The sequence below is a fragment of the Anas platyrhynchos genome, chromosome 12, assembly GCF_047663525.1.
Source record: "Anas platyrhynchos isolate ZD024472 breed Pekin duck chromosome 12, IASCAAS_PekinDuck_T2T, whole genome shotgun sequence".
Lineage (NCBI taxonomy): Eukaryota > Metazoa > Chordata > Aves > Anseriformes > Anatidae > Anas > Anas platyrhynchos.
In genome coordinates this window covers 22,307,636-22,323,330 of record NC_092598.1, presented here as the reverse complement: position 1 = coordinate 22,323,330, position 15,695 = coordinate 22,307,636, and positions in this window count along the sequence as shown.

Here is a 15,695-nt window from a genome sequence, read left to right as displayed (position 1 = left end):
TCCGGTCCTGCGCGACGTGTGTTCTAGCCGCGCCGGGTCCGGGTCCCGCCTTGGGCGGCTCGACGAAAGTGATCGCAAGACACGGGTAACCGGCCACAAGCGGTGTGGGTGCCAGCCTTGCCGCGAAGAAGGAGGCTGTGTTCCGTTCTCTCGGCAACTATTCGTCCCGGAGTGGCCGCCGTCTTTCCCGAACGCCAAGACTCCGGTCCTGGGAGACGTGTATGCTAGCCGCGCAAGGGTAAGAATCCCGTTTCGGGCGGACTGGGGACAACGATCCCATGACACGGTTGTCCGGCCACGAGCGGCATGGGAGCCAGACTTGCCGCGAAGCGTGCGGCTGTCCACCGCCGGCTCCTGGGCTGGCAGTCGCGGGGCCAAGGGGTTCTGTCCTCTACGGAGCGGCAGCCGTCCGTCCCGAACAACCACGCTCCTATCCTGGGCGACGTGTGTGCTAGCCGCACTGGGGACCGGGTGGGACCTCGGTCGGCTCCGCTCTTTCGATCGCAGGACACGAGTGTCCCTCCACGGGCAGCGTGGGTCCGGCTTCCCGAGCCCTTTGACTCCATCCTGGGTGTCGTGTTTGCTCGCCGCACCGGGGTCCGGATCCCATTTCGGGCGCCTCGGGGAAGGAGATCCTACGACACGGTTGTCCGGCCGCAAGCGCTGTGGCTGCCAGCCGTGTCGAGAAGTGGAGGCTGTCGTTCAGCGGCTCGGCGTTACGCAGTGCCGGGGACCGGGGATTCAGACAATCCAGAGCGGCAGGCGTCCGGATGTGGACCCTGGGCTTCGGTCCTGGGCGACGTGTATGCTAGCCGCACTGGGGTCCGGGTTCTGTCTTGGGCGAATCGGGGAAGGAGATCCCACGACACAGTGCTCCGGCCACGAGCTGCATGCGTAGCAGCCGTGTCGTGAAACAAGAGGCTGTCATCCTCTGGCTCGGGGGCTGGTTGTCCCCGAGACGAAAGCTTCTGTCCTGTCCGGAGCGGCGGCCGTCCTTCCCGAACAGCCACGCTCCGGTCCCGGGCGATGTGTGTGCTAGCCGCACTAGGACCCGGTCGAACCTCTGTCGGCTCCGCTATTTCGATCGCAGGAAAAGTGTGTCCCTCTACGGGCTGCGTGGGTCCGGCTTCCCGAACCCCTAGGCTCCGGTGCTGCGCGACGTGTGTTCTAGCCGCGCCGGGGTCCGGGTCCCGCCTTGGGCGGCTCGACGAAAGTGATCGCAAGACACGGGTAACCGGCCACAAGCGCTGTGGGTGCCAGCCTTGCCGCGAAGAAGGAGGCTGTGTTCCGTTCTCTCGGCAACTATTCGTCCCGGAGTGGCCGCCGTCTTTCCCGAACGCCAAGACTCCGGTCCTGGGAGACGTGTATGCTAGCCGCGCAAGGGTAAGAATCCCGTTTCGGGCGGACTGGGGACAACGATCCCATGACACGGTTGTCCGGCCACGAGCGGCATGGGAGCCAGACTTGCCGCGAAGCGTGCGGCTGTCCACCGCCGGCTCCTGGGCTGGCAGTCGCGGGGCCAAGGGGTTCTGTCCTCTACGGAGCGGCAGCCGTCCGTCCCGAACAACCACGCTCCTATCCTGGGCGACGTGTGTGCTAGCCGCACTGGGGACCGGGTGGGACCTCGGTCGGCTCCGCTCTTTCGATCGCAGGACACGAGTGTCCCTCCACGGGCAGCGTGGGTCCGGCTTCCCGAGCCCTTTGACTCCATCCTGGGTGTCGTGTTTGCTCGCCGCACCGGGGTCCGGATCCCATTTCGGGCGCCTCGGGGAAGGAGATCCTACGACACGGTTGTCCGGCCGCAAGCGCTGTGGCTGCCAGCCGTGTCGAGAAGTGGAGGCTGTCGTTCAGCGGCTCGGCGTTACGCAGTGCCGGGAACCGGGGATTCAGACAATCCAGAGCGGCAGGCGTCCGGATGTGGACCCTGGGCTTCGGTCCTGGGCGACGTGTGTGCTAGCCGCACCGGGGTCCGGGTCCCGCCTTGGGCGGCTCGACGAAAGTGATCGCAAGACACGGTTGTGCGGCCACAAGCGCTGTGGCTGCCAGCCGTGTCGAGAAGTGGAGGCTGTCGTTCAGCGGCTCGGAGTTACGCAGTGCCGGGGACCGGGGATTCAGACAGTCCAGAGCGACAGGCGTCCGGATATGGACCCTGGGCTTCGGTCCTGGGCGACGTGTGTGCTAGCCGCACTGGGGTCCGGGTTCTGTCTTGGGCGAATCGGGGAAGGAGATCCCACGACACAGTGCTCCGGCCACGAGCTGCATGCGTAGCAGCCGTGTCGTGAAACAAGAGGCTGTCATCCTCTGGCTCGGGGGCTGGTTGTCCCCGAGACGAAAGCTTCTGTCCTGTCCGGAGCGGCGGCCGTCCTTCCCGAACAGCCACGCTCCGGTCCTGGGCGAAGTGTGCGCTAGCTGCACTAGGACCCGGTCGAACCTCTGTCGGCTCCGCTATTTCGATCGCAGGAAAAGTGTGTCCCTCTACGGGCTGCGTGGGTCCGGCTTCCCGAACCCCTAGGCTCCGGTCCTGCGCGACGTGTGTTCTAGCCGCGCCGGGGTCCGGGTCCCGCCTTGGGCGGCTCAACGAAAGTGATCGCAAGACACGGGTAACCGGCCACAAGCGGTGTGGGTGCCAGCCTTGCCGCGAAGAAGGAGGTTGTGTTCCGTTCTCTCGGCAACTATCCGTCCCGGAGCGGCAGCCGTCCGTCCCGAACAACCACGCTCCTATCCTGGGCGACGTGTGTGCTAGCCGCACTGGGGTCCGGGTTCTGTCTTGGGCGAATTGGGGTAGGAGATCCCACGACACAGTGCTCCGGCCACGAGCTGCATGCGTAGCAGCCGTGTCGTGAAACAAGAGGCTGTCATCCTCTGGCTCGGGGGCTGGTTGTCCCCGAGACGAAAGCTTCTGTCCTGTCCGGAGCGGCGGCCGTCCTTCCCGAACAGCCACGCTCCGGTCCTGGGCGAAGTGTGCGCTAGCTGCACTAGGACCCGGTCGAACCTCTGTCGGCTCCGCTATTTCGATCGCAGGAAAAGTGTGTCCCTCTACGGGCTGCGTGGGTCCGGCTTCCCGAACCCCTAGGCTCCGGTCCTGCGCGACGTGTGTTCTAGCCGCGCCGGGGTCCGGGTCCCGCCTTGGGCGGCTCAACGAAAGTGATCGCAAGACACGGGTAACCGGCCACAAGCGGTGTGGGTGCCAGCCTTGCCGCGAAGAAGGAGGCTGTGTTCCGTTCTCTCGGCAACTATTCGTCCCGGAGTGGCCGCCGTCTTTCCCGAACGCCAAGACTCCGGTCCTGGGAGACGTGTATGCTAGCCGCGCAAGGGTAAGAATCCCGTTTCGGGCGGACTGGGGACAACGATCCCATGACACGGTTGTCCGGCCACGAGCGGCATGGGAGCCAGACTTGCCGCGAAGCGTGCGGCTGTCCACCGCCGGCTCCTGGGCTGGCAGTCGCGGGGCCAAGGGGTTCTGTCCTCTACGGAGCGGCAGCCGTCCGTCCCGAACAACCACGCTCCTATCCTGGGCGACGTGTGTGCTAGCCGCACTGGGGACCGGGTGGGACCTCGGTCGGCTCCGCTCTTTCGATCGCAGGACACGAGTGTCCCTCCACGGGCAGCGTGGGTCCGGCTTCCCGAGCCCTTTGACTCCATCCTGGGTGTCGTGTTTGCTCGCCGCACCGGGGTCCGGATCCCATTTCGGGCGCCTCGGGGAAGGAGATCCTACGACACGGTTGTCCGGCCGCAAGCGCTGTGGCTGCCAGCCGTGTCGAGAAGTGGAGGCTGTCGTTCAGCGGCTCGGCGTTACGCAGTGCCGGGGACCGGGGATTCAGACAATCCAGAGCGGCAGGCGTCCGGATGTGGACCCTGGGCTTCGGTCCTGGGCGACGTGTGTGCTAGCCGCACTGGGGTCCGGGTTCTGTCTTGGGCGAATCGGGGAAGGAGATCCCACGACACAGTGCTCCGGCCACGAGCTGCATGCGTAGCAGCCGTGTCGTGAAACAAGAGGCTGTCATCCTCTGGCTCGGGGGCTGGTTGTCCCCGAGACGAAAGCTTCTGTCCTGTCCGGAGCGGCGGCCGTCCTTCCCGAACAGCCATGCTCCGGTCCCGGGCGATGTGTGTGCTAGCCGCACTAGGACCCGGTCGAACCTCTGTCGGCTCCGCTATTTCGATCGCAGGAAAAGTGTGTCCCTCTACGGGCTGCGTGGGTCCGGCTTCCCGAACCCCTAGGCTCCGGTCCTGCGCGACGTGTGTTCTAGCCGCGCCGGGTCCGGGTCCCGCCTTGGGCGGCTCGACGAAAGTGATCGCAAGACACGGGTAACCGGCCACAAGCGCTGTGGGTGCCAGCCTTGCCGCGAAGAAGGAGGCTGTGTTCCGTTCTCTCGGCAACTATTCGTCCCGGAGTGGCCGCCGTCTTTCCCGAACGCCAAGACTCCGGTCCTGGGAGACGTGTATGCTAGCCGCGCAAGGGTAAGAATCCCGTTTCGGGCGGACTGGGGACAACGATCCCATGACACGGTTGTCCGGCCACGAGCGGCATGGGAGCCAGACTTGCCGCGAAGCGTGCGGCTGTCCACCGCCGGCTCCTGGGCTGGCAGTCGCGGGGCCAAGGGGTTCTGTCCTCTACGGAGCGGCAGCCGTCCGTCCCGAACAACCACGCTCCTATCCTGGGCGACGTGTGTGCTAGCCGCACTGGGGACCGGGTGGGACCTCGGTCGGCTCCGCTCTTTCGATCGCAGGACACGAGTGTCCCTCCACGGGCAGCGTGGGTCCGGCTTCCCGAGCCCTTTGACTCCATCCTGGGTGTCGTGTTTGCTCGCCGCACCGGGGTCCGGATCCCATTTCGGGCGCCTCGGGGAAGGAGATCCTACGACACGGTTGTCCGGCCGCAAGCGCTGTGGCTGCCAGCCGTGTCGAGAAGTGGAGGCTGTCGTTCAGCGGCTCGGCGTTACGCAGTGCCGGGGACCGGGGATTCAGACAATCCAGAGCGGCAGGCGTCCGGATGTGGACCCTGGGCTTCGGTCCTGGGCGACGTGTGTGCTAGCCGCACCGGGGTCCGGGTCCCGCCTTGGGCGGCTCGACGAAAGTGATCGCAAGACACGGTTGTGCGGCCACAAGCGCTGTGGCTGCCAGCCGTGTCGAGAAGTGGAGGCTGTCGTTCAGCGGCTCGGCGTTACGCAGTGCCGGGGACCGGGGATTCAGACAGTCCAGGGCGACAGGCGTCCGGATATGGACCCTGGGCTTCGGTCCTGGGCGACGTGTGTGCTAGCCGCACTGGGGTCCGGGTTCTGTCTTGGGCGAATCAGGGAAGGAGATCCCACGACACAGTGCTCCGGCCACGAGCTGCATGCGTAGCAGCCGTGTCGTGAAACAAGAGGCTGTCATCCTCTGGCTCGGGGGCTGGTTGTCCCCGAGACGAAAGCTTCTGTCCTGTCCGGAGCGGCGGCCGTCCTTCCCGAACAGCCACGCTCCGGTCCTGGGCGAAGTGTGCGCTAGCTGCACTAGGACCCGGTCGAACCTCTGTCGGCTCCGCTATTTCGATCGCAGGAAAAGTGTGTCCCTCTACGGGCTGCGTGGGTCCGGCTTCCCGAACCCCTAGGCTCCGGTCCTGCGCGACGTGTGTTCTAGCCGCGCCGGGGTCCGGGTCCCGCCTTGGGCGGCTCAACGAAAGTGATCGCAAGACACGGGTAACCGGCCACAAGCGGTGTGGGTGCCAGCCTTGCCGCGAAGAAGGAGGTTGTGTTCCGTTCTCTCGGCAACTATCCGTCCCGGAGCGGCAGCCGTCCGTCCCGAACAACCACGCTCCTATCCTGGGCGACGTGTGTGCTAGCCGCACTGGGGTCCGGGTTCTGTCTTGGGCGAATTGGGGTAGGAGATCCCACGACACAGTGCTCCGGCCACGAGCTGCATGCGTAGCAGCCGTGTCGTGAAACAAGAGGCTGTCATCCTCTGGCTCGGGGGCTGGTTGTCCCCGAGACGAAAGCTTCTGTCCTGTCCGGAGCGGCGGCCGTCCTTCCCGAACAGCCACGCTCCGGTCCCGGGCGATGTGTGTGCTAGCCGCACTAGGACCCGGTCGAACCTCTGTCGGCTCCGCTATTTCGATCGCAGGAAAAGTGTGTCCCTCTACGGGCTGCGTGGGTCCGGCTTCCCGAACCCCTAGGCTCCGGTCCTGCGCGACGTGTGTTCTAGCCGCGCCGGGTCCGGGTCCCGCCTTGGGCGGCTCGACGAAAGTGATCGCAAGACACGGGTAACCGGCCACAAGCGCTGTGGGTGCCAGCCTTGCCGCGAAGAAGGAGGCTGTGTTCCGTTCTCTCGGCAACTATTCGTCCCGGAGTGGCCGCCGTCTTTCCCGAACGCCAAGACTCTGGTCCTGGGAGACGTGTATGCTAGCCGCGCAAGGGTAAGAATCCCGTTTCGGGCGGACTGGGGACAACGATCCCATGACACGGTTGTCCGGCCACGAGCGGCATGGGAGCCAGACTTGCCGCGAAGCGTGCGGCTGTCCACCGCCGGCTCCTGGGCTGGCAGTCGCGGGGCCAAGGGGTTCTGTCCTCTACGGAGCGGCAGCCGTCCGTCCCGAACAACCACGCTCCTATCCTGGGCGACGTGTGTGCTAGCCGCACTGGGGACCGGGTGGGACCTCGGTCGGCTCCGCTCTTTCGATCGCAGGACACGAGTGTCCCTCCACGGGCAGCGTGGGTCCGGCTTCCCGAGCCCTTTGACTCCATCCTGGGTGTCGTGTTTGCTCGCCGCACCGGGGTCCGGATCCCATTTCGGGCGCCTCGGGGAAGGAGATCCTACGACACGGTTGTCCGGCCGCAAGCGCTGTGGCTGCCAGCCGTGTCGAGAAGTGGAGGCTGTCGTTCAGCGGCTCGGCGTTACGCAGTGCCGGGGACCGGGGATTCAGACAATCCAGAGCGGCAGGCGTCCGGATGTGGACCCTGGGCTTCGGTCCTGGGCGACGTGTGTGCTAGCCGCACTGGGGTCCGGGTTCTGTCTTGGGCGAATCGGGGAAGGAGATCCCACGACACAGTGCTCCGGCCACGAGCTGCATGCGTAGCAGCCGTGTCGTGAAACAAGAAGCTGTCATCCTCTGGCTCGGGGGCTGCTTGTCCCCGAGACGAAAGCTTCTGTCCTGTCCGGAGCGGCGGCCGTCCTATCCGAACAGCCACGCTCCGGTCCCGGGCGAGGTGTGTGCTAGCTGCACTAGGACCCGGTCGAACCTCTGTCGGCTCCGCTATTTCGATCGCAGGAAAAGTGTGTCCCTCTACGGGCTGCGTGGGTCCGGCTTCCCGAACCCCTAGGATCCCGTCCTGCGCGACGTGTGTTCTAGCCGCGCCGGGGTCCGGGTCCCGTCTCGGGCGGACTGGGGACAACGATCCCAAGACACGGTTGTCCGGCCACGAGCGGCATGAAAGCCAGACTTGCCGCGAAGTGTCAGGCTTTCGTTCACCGGCTAGGAGTTACGCCGTCCCTGGGACCGGGGATTCAGACATTCCAGAGCGGCAGGCGTCCGGATGTGGACCCTGGGCTTCGGTCCTGGGCGACGTGTGTGCTAGCCGCACTGGGGTCCGGGTTCTGTCTTGGGCGAATCGGGGAAGGAGATCCCACGACACAGTGCTCCGGCCACGAGCTGCATGCGTAGCAGCCGTGTCGTGAAACAAGAGGCTGTCATCCTCTGGCTCGGGGGCTGGTTGTCCCCGAGACGAAAGCTTCTGTCCTGTCCGGAGCGGCGGCCGTCCTTCCCGAACAGCCACGCTCCGGTCCTGGGCGAAGTGTGCGCTAGCTGCACTAGGACCCGGTCGAACCTCTGTCGGCTCCGCTATTTCGATCGCAGGAAAAGTGTGTCCCTCTACGGGCTGCGTGGGTCCGGCTTCCCGAACCCCTAGGCTCCGGTGCTGCGCGACGTGTGTTCTAGCCGCGCCGGGGTCCGGGTCCCGCCTTGGGCGGCTCGACGAAAGTGATCGTAAGACACGGGTAACCGGCCACAAGCGGTGTGGGTGCCAGCCTTGCCGCGAAGAAGGAGGCTGTGTTCCGTTCTCTCGGCAACTATTCGTCCCGGAGTGGCCGCCGTCTTTCCCGAAAGACAAGACTCCGGTCCTGGGAGACGTGTATGCTAGCCGCGCAAGGGTAAGAATCCCGTTTCGGGCGGACTGGGGACAACGATCCCATGACACGGTTGTCCGGCCACGAGCGGCATGGGAGCCAGACTTGCCGCGAAGCGTGCGGCTGTCCACCGCCGGCTCCTGGGCTGGCAGTCGCGGGGCCAAGGGGTTCTGTCCTCTACGGAGCGGCAGCCGTCCGTCCCGAACAACCACGCTCCTATCCTGGGCGACGTGTGTGCTAGCCGCACTGGGGTCCGGGTGGGACCTCGGTCGGCTCCGCTCTTTCGATCGCAGGACACGAGTGTCCCTCCACGGGCAGCGTGGGTCCGGCTTCCCGAGCCCTTTGACTCCATCCTGGGTGTCGTGTTTGCTCGCCGCACCGGGGTCCGGATCCCATTTCGGGCGCCTCGGGGAAGGAGATCCTACGACACGGTTGTCCGGCCACAAGCGCTGTGGCTGCCAGCCGTGTCGAGAAGTGGAGGCTGTCGTTCAGCGGCTCGGCGTTACGCAGTGCCGGGGACCGGGGATTCAGACAATCCAGAGCGGCAGGCGTCCGGATGTGGACCCTGGGCTTCGGTCCTGGGCGACGTGTGTGCTAGCCGCGCCGGGGTCCGGGTCCCGCCTTGGGCGGCTCGACGAAAGTGATCGCAAGACACGGGTAACCGGCCACAAGCGGTGTGGGTGCCAGCCTTGCCGCGAAGAAGGAGGCTGTGTTCCGTTCTCTCGGCAACTATCCGTCCCGGAGCGGCAGCCGTCCGTCCCGAACAACCACGCTCCTATCCTGGGCGACGTGTGTGCTAGCCGCACTGGGGTCCGGGTCCCGCCTTGGGCGAATCGGGGAAGGAGGTCCCACGACACAGTGGTCCGGCCACGAGCTTCATGCGTAGCAGCCGTGTCGTGAAACAAGAGGCTGTCATCCTCTGGCTCGGGGGCTGGTTGTCCCCGAGACGAAAGCTTCTGTCCTGTCCGGAGCGGCGGCCGTCCTATCCGAACAGCCACGCTCCGGTCCCGGGCGAGGTATGTGCTAGCTGCACTAGGACCCGGTCGAACCTCTGTCGGCTCCGCTATTTCGATCGCAGGAAAAGTGTGTCCCTCTACGGGCTGCGTGGGTCCGGCTTCCCGAACCCCTAGGATCCCGTCCTGCGCAACGTGTGTGCTAGGCGCACCGGGGTCCGGGTCCCGTCTCGGGCGGACTGGGGACAACGATCCCAAGACACGGTTGTCCGGCCACGAGCGGCATGAAAGCCAGACTTGCCGCGAAGTGTCAGGCTTTCGTTCACCGGCTAGGAGTTACGCCGTCCCTGGGACCGGGGATTCAGACATTCCAGAGCGGCAGGCGTCCGGATGTGGACCCTGGGCTTCGGTCCTGGGCGACGTGTGTGCTAGCCGCACTGGGGTCCGGGTTCTGTCTTGGGCGAATCGGGGAAGGAGATCCCACGACACAGTGCTCCGGCCACGAGCTGCATGCGTAGCAGCCGTGTCGTGAAACAAGAGGCTGTCATCCTCTGGCTCGGGGGCTGCTTGTCCCCGAGACGAAAGCTTCTGTCCTGTCCGGAGCGGCGGCCGTCCATCCCGAACAGCCACGCTCCGGTCCTGGGCGAAGTGTGCGCTAGCTGCACTAGGACCCGGTCGAACCTCTGTCGGCTCCGCTATTTCGATCGCAGGAAAAGTGTGTCCCTCTACGGGCTGCGTGGGTCCGGCTTACGAACCCCTAGGCTCCGGTCCTGCGCGACGTGTGTTCTAGCCGCGCCGGGGTCCGGGTCCCGCCTTGGGCGGCTCAACGAAAGTGATCGCAAGACACGGGTAACCGGCCACAAGCGGTGTGGGTGCCAGCCTTGCCGCGAAGAAGGAGGCTGTGTTCCGTTCTCTCGGCAACTATTCGTCCCGGAGTGGCCGCCGTCTTTCCCGAACGCCAAGACTCCGGTCCTGGGAGACGTGTATGCTAGCCGCGCAAGGGTAAGAATCCCGTTTCGGGCGGACTGGGGACAACGATCCCATGACACGGTTGTCCGGCCACGAGCGGCATGGGAGCCAGACTTGCCGCGAAGCGTGCGGCTGTCCACCGCCGGCTCCTGGGCTGGCAGTCGCGGGGCCAAGGGGTTCTGTCCTCTACGGAGCGGCAGCCGTCCGTCCCGAACAACCACGCTCCTATCCTGGGCGACGTGTGTGCTAGCCGCACTGGGGTCCGGGTGGGACCTCGGTCGGCTCCGCTCTTTCGATCGCAGGACACGAGTGTCCCTCCACGGGCAGCGTGGGTCCGGCTTCCCGAGCCCTTTGACTCCATCCTGGGTGTCGTGTTTGCTCGCCGCACTGGGGTCCGGATCCCATTTCGGGCGCCTCGGGGAAGGAGATCCTACGACACGGTTGTCCGGCCGCAAGCGCTGTGGCTGCCAGCCGTGTCGAGAAGTGGAGGCTGTCGTTCAGCGGCTCGGAGTTACGCAGTGCTGGGGACCGGGGATTCAGACAGTCCAGAGCGACAGGCGTCCGGATATGGACCCTGGGCTTCGGTCCTGGGCGACGTGTGTGCTAGCCGCACTGGGGTCCGGGTTCTGTCTTGGGCGAATCGCTGAAGGAGATCCCACGACACAGTGCTCCGGCCACGAGCTGCATGCGTAGCAGCCGTGTCGTGAAACAAGAGGCTGTCATCCTCTGGCTCGGGGGCTGCTTGTCCCCGAGACGAAAGCTTCTGTCCTGTCCGGAGCGGCGGCCGTCCTTCCCGAACAGCCACTCTCCGGTCCTGTGCGAAGTGTGCGCTAGCTGCACTAGGACCCGGTCGAACCTCTGTCGGCTCCGCTATTTCGATCGCAGGAAAAGTGTGTCCCTCTACGGGCTGCGTGGGTCCGGCTTCCCGAACCCCTAGGCTCCGGTCCTGCGCGACGTGTGTTCTAGCCGCGCCGGGGTCCGGGTCCCGCCTTGGGCGGCTCAACGAAAGTGATCGCAAGACACGGGTAACCGGCCACAAGCGGTGTGGGTGCCAGCCTTGCCGCGAAGAAGGAGGTTGTGTTCCGTTCTCTCGGCAACTATCCGTCCCGGAGCGGCAGCCGTCCGTCCCGAACAACCACGCTCCTATCCTGGGCGACGTGTGTGCTAGCCGCACTGGGGTCCGGGTTCTGTCTTGGGCGAATTGGGGTAGGAGATCCCACGACACAGTGCTCCGGCCACGAGCTGCATGCGTAGCAGCCGTGTCGTGAAACAAGAGGCTGTCATCCTCTGGCTCGGGGGCTGCTTGTCCCCGAGACGAAAGCTTCTGTCCTGTCCGGAGCGGCGGCCGTCCTTCCCGAACAGCCACGCTCCGGTCCCGGGCGATGTGTGTGCTAGCCGCACTAGGACCCGGTCGAACCTCTGTCGGCTCCGCTATTTCGATCGCAGGAAAAGTGTGTCCCTCTACGGGCTGCGTGGGTCCGGCTTCCCGAACCCCTAGGCTCCGGTCCTGCGCGACGTGTGTTCTAGCCGCGCCGGGTCCGGGTCCCGCCTTGGGCGGCTCGACGAAAGTGATCGCAAGACACGGGTAACCGGCCACAAGCGGTGTGGGTGCCAGCCTTGCCGCGAAGAAGGAGGCTGTGTTCCGTTCTCTCGGCAACTATTCGTCCCGGAGTGGCCGCCGTCTTTCCCGAACGCCAAGACTCCGGTCCTGGGAGACGTGTATGCTAGCCGCGCAAGGGTAAGAATCCCGTTTCGGGCGGACTGGGGACAACGATCCCATGACACGGTTGTCCGGCCACGAGCGGCATGGGAGCCAGACTTGCCGCGAAGCGTGCGGCTGTCCACCGCCGGCTCCTGGGCTGGCAGTCGCGGGGCCAAGGGGTTCTGTCCTCTACGGAGCGGCAGCCGTCCGTCCCGAACAACCACGCTCCTATCCTGGGCGACGTGTGTGCTAGCCGCACTGGGGACCGGGTGGGACCTCGGTCGGCTCCGCTCTTTCGATCGCAGGACACGAGTGTCCCTCCACGGGCAGCGTGGGTCCGGCTTCCCGAGCCCTTTGACTCCATCCTGGGTGTCGTGTTTGCTCGCCGCACCGGGGTCCGGATCCCATTTCGGGCGCCTCGGGGAAGGAGATCCTACGACACGGTTGTCCGGCCACAAGCGCTGTGGCTGCCAGCCGTGTCGAGAAGTGGAGGCTGTCGTTCAGCGGCTCGGCGTTACGCAGTGCCGGGGACCGGGGATTCAGACAATCCAGAGCGGCAGGCGTCCGGATGTGGACCCTGGGCTTCGGTCCTGGGCGACGTGTATGCTAGCCGCACTGGGGTCCGGGTTCTGTCTTGGGCGAATCGGGGAAGGAGATCCCACGACACAGTGCTCCGGCCACGAGCTGCATGCGTAGCAGCCGTGTCGTGAAACAAGAGGCTGTCATCCTCTGGCTCGGGGGCTGGTTGTCCCCGAGACGAAAGCTTCTGTCCTGTCCGGAGCGGCGGCCGTCCTTCCCGAACAGCCACGCTCCGGTCCCGGGCGATGTGTGTGCTAGCCGCACTAGGACCCGGTCGAACCTCTGTCGGCTCCGCTATTTCGATCGCAGGAAAAGTGTGTCCCTCTACGGGCTGCGTGGGTCCGGCTTCCCGAACCCCTAGGCTCCGGTGCTGCGCGACGTGTGTTCTAGCCGCGCCGGGGTCCGGGTCCCGCCTTGGGCGGCTCGACGAAAGTGATCGCAAGACACGGGTAACCGGCCACAAGCGCTGTGGGTGCCAGCCTTGCCGCGAAGAAGGAGGCTGTGTTCCGTTCTCTCGGCAACTATTCGTCCCGGAGTGGCCGCCGTCTTTCCCGAACGCCAAGACTCCGGTCCTGGGAGACGTGTATGCTAGCCGCGCAAGGGTAAGAATCCCGTTTCGGGCGGACTGGGGACAACGATCCCATGACACGGTTGTCCGGCCACGAGCGGCATGGGAGCCAGACTTGCCGCGAAGCGTGCGGCTGTCCACCGCCGGCTCGTGGGCTGGCAGTCGCGGGGCCAAGGGGTTCTGTCCTCTACGGAGCGGCAGCCGTCCGTCCCGAACAACCACGCTCCTATCCTGGGCGACGTGTGTGCTAGCCGCACTGGGGACCGGGTGGGACCTCGGTCGGCTCCGCTCTTTCGATCGCAGGACACGAGTGTCCCTCCACGGGCAGCGTGGGTCCGGCTTCCCGAGCCCTTTGACTCCATCCTGGGTGTCGTGTTTGCTCGCCGCACCGGGGTCCGGATCCCATTTCGGGCGCCTCGGGGAAGGAGATCCTACGACACGGTTGTCCGGCCGCAAGCGCTGTGGCTGCCAGCCGTGTCGAGAAGTGGAGGCTGTCGTTCAGCGGCTCGGCGTTACGCAGTGCCGGGAACCGGGGATTCAGACAATCCAGAGCGGCAGGCGTCCGGATGTGGACCCTGGGCTTCGGTCCTGGGCGACGTGTGTGCTAGCCGCACCGGGGTCCGGGTCCCGCCTTGGGCGGCTCGACGAAAGTGATCGCAAGACACGGTTGTGCGGCCACAAGCGCTGTGGCTGCCAGCCGTGTCGAGAAGTGGAGGCTGTCGTTCAGCGGCTCGGAGTTACGCAGTGCCGGGGACCGGGGATTCAGACAGTCCAGAGCGACAGGCGTCCGGATATGGACCCTGGGCTTCGGTCCTGGGCGACGTGTGTGCTAGCCGCACTGGGGTCCGGGTTCTGTCTTGGGCGAATCGGGGAAGGAGATCCCACGACACAGTGCTCCGGCCACGAGCTGCATGCGTAGCAGCCGTGTCGTGAAACAAGAGGCTGTCATCCTCTGGCTCGGGGGCTGGTTGTCCCCGAGACGAAAGCTTCTGTCCTGTCCGGAGCGGCGGCCGTCCTTCCCGAACAGCCACGCTCCGGTCCTGGGCGAAGTGTGCGCTAGCTGCACTAGGACCCGGTCGAACCTCTGTCGGCTCCGCTATTTCGATCGCAGGAAAAGTGTGTCCCTCTACGGGCTGCGTGGGTCCGGCTTCCCGAACCCCTAGGCTCCGGTCCTGCGCGACGTGTGTTCTAGCCGCGCCGGGGTCCGGGTCCCGCCTTGGGCGGCTCAACGAAAGTGATCGCAAGACACGGGTAACCGGCCACAAGCGGTGTGGGTGCCAGCCTTGCCGCGAAGAAGGAGGTTGTGTTCCGTTCTCTCGGCAACTATCCGTCCCGGAGCGGCAGCCGTCCGTCCCGAACAACCACGCTCCTATCCTGGGCGACGTGTGTGCTAGCCGCACTGGGGTCCGGGTTCTGTCTTGGGCGAATTGGGGTAGGAGATCCCACGACACAGTGCTCCGGCCACGAGCTGCATGCGTAGCAGCCGTGTCGTGAAACAAGAGGCTGTCATCCTCTGGCTCGGGGGCTGGTTGTCCCCGAGACGAAAGCTTCTGTCCTGTCCGGAGCGGCGGCCGTCCTTCCCGAACAGCCACGCTCCGGTCCTGGGCGAAGTGTGCGCTAGCTGCACTAGGACCCGGTCGAACCTCTGTCGGCTCCGCTATTTCGATCGCAGGAAAAGTGTGTCCCTCTACGGGCTGCGTGGGTCCGGCTTCCCGAACCCCTAGGCTCCGGTCCTGCGCGACGTGTGTTCTAGCCGCGCCGGGGTCCGGGTCCCGCCTTGGGCGGCTCAACGAAAGTGATCGCAAGACACGGGTAACCGGCCACAAGCGCTGTGGGTGCCAGCCTTGCCGCGAAGAAGGAGGCTGTGTTCCGTTCTCTCGGCAACTATTCGTCCCGGAGTGGCCGCCGTCTTTCCCGAACGCCAAGACTCCGGTCCTGGGAGACGTGTATGCTAGCCGCGCAAGGGTAAGAATCCCGTTTCGGGCGGACTGGGGACAACGATCCCATGACACGGTTGTCCGGCCACGAGCGGCATGGGAGCCAGACTTGCCGCGAAGCGTGCGGCTGTCCACCGCCGGCTCCTGGGCTGGCAGTCGCGGGGCCAAGGGGTTCTGTCCTCTACGGAGCGGCAGCCGTCCGTCCCGAACAACCACGCTCCTATCCTGGGCGACGTGTGTGCTAGCCGCACTGGGGACCGGGTGGGACCTCGGTCGGCTCCGCTCTTTCGATCGCAGGACACGAGTGTCCCTCCACGGGCAGCGTGGGTCCGGCTTCCCGAGCCCTTTGACTCCATCCTGGGTGTCGTGTTTGCTCGCCGCACCGGGGTCCGGATCCCATTTCGGGCGCCTCGGGGAAGGAGATCCTACGACACGGTTGTCCGGCCGCAAGCGCTGTGGCTGCCAGCCGTGTCGAGAAGTGGAGGCTGTCGTTCAGCGGCTCGGCGTTACGCAGTGCCGGGGACCGGGGATTCAGACAATCCAGAGCGGCAGGCGTCCGGATGTGGACCCTGGGCTTCGGTCCTGGGCGACGTGTGTGCTAGCCGCACTGGGGTCCGGGTTCTGTCTTGGGCGAATCGGGGAAGGAGATCCCACGACACAGTGCTCCGGCCACGAGCTGCATGCGTAGCAGCCGTGTCGTGAAACAAGAGGCTGTCATCCTCTGGCTCGGGGGCTGGTTGTCCCCGAGACGAAAGCTTCTGTCCTGTCCGGAGCGGCGGCCGTCCTTCCCGAACAGCCACGCTCCGGTCCCGGGCGATGTGTGTGCTAGCCGCACTAGGACCCGGTCGAACCTCTGTCGGCTCCGCTATTTCGATCGCAGGAAAAGTGTGTCC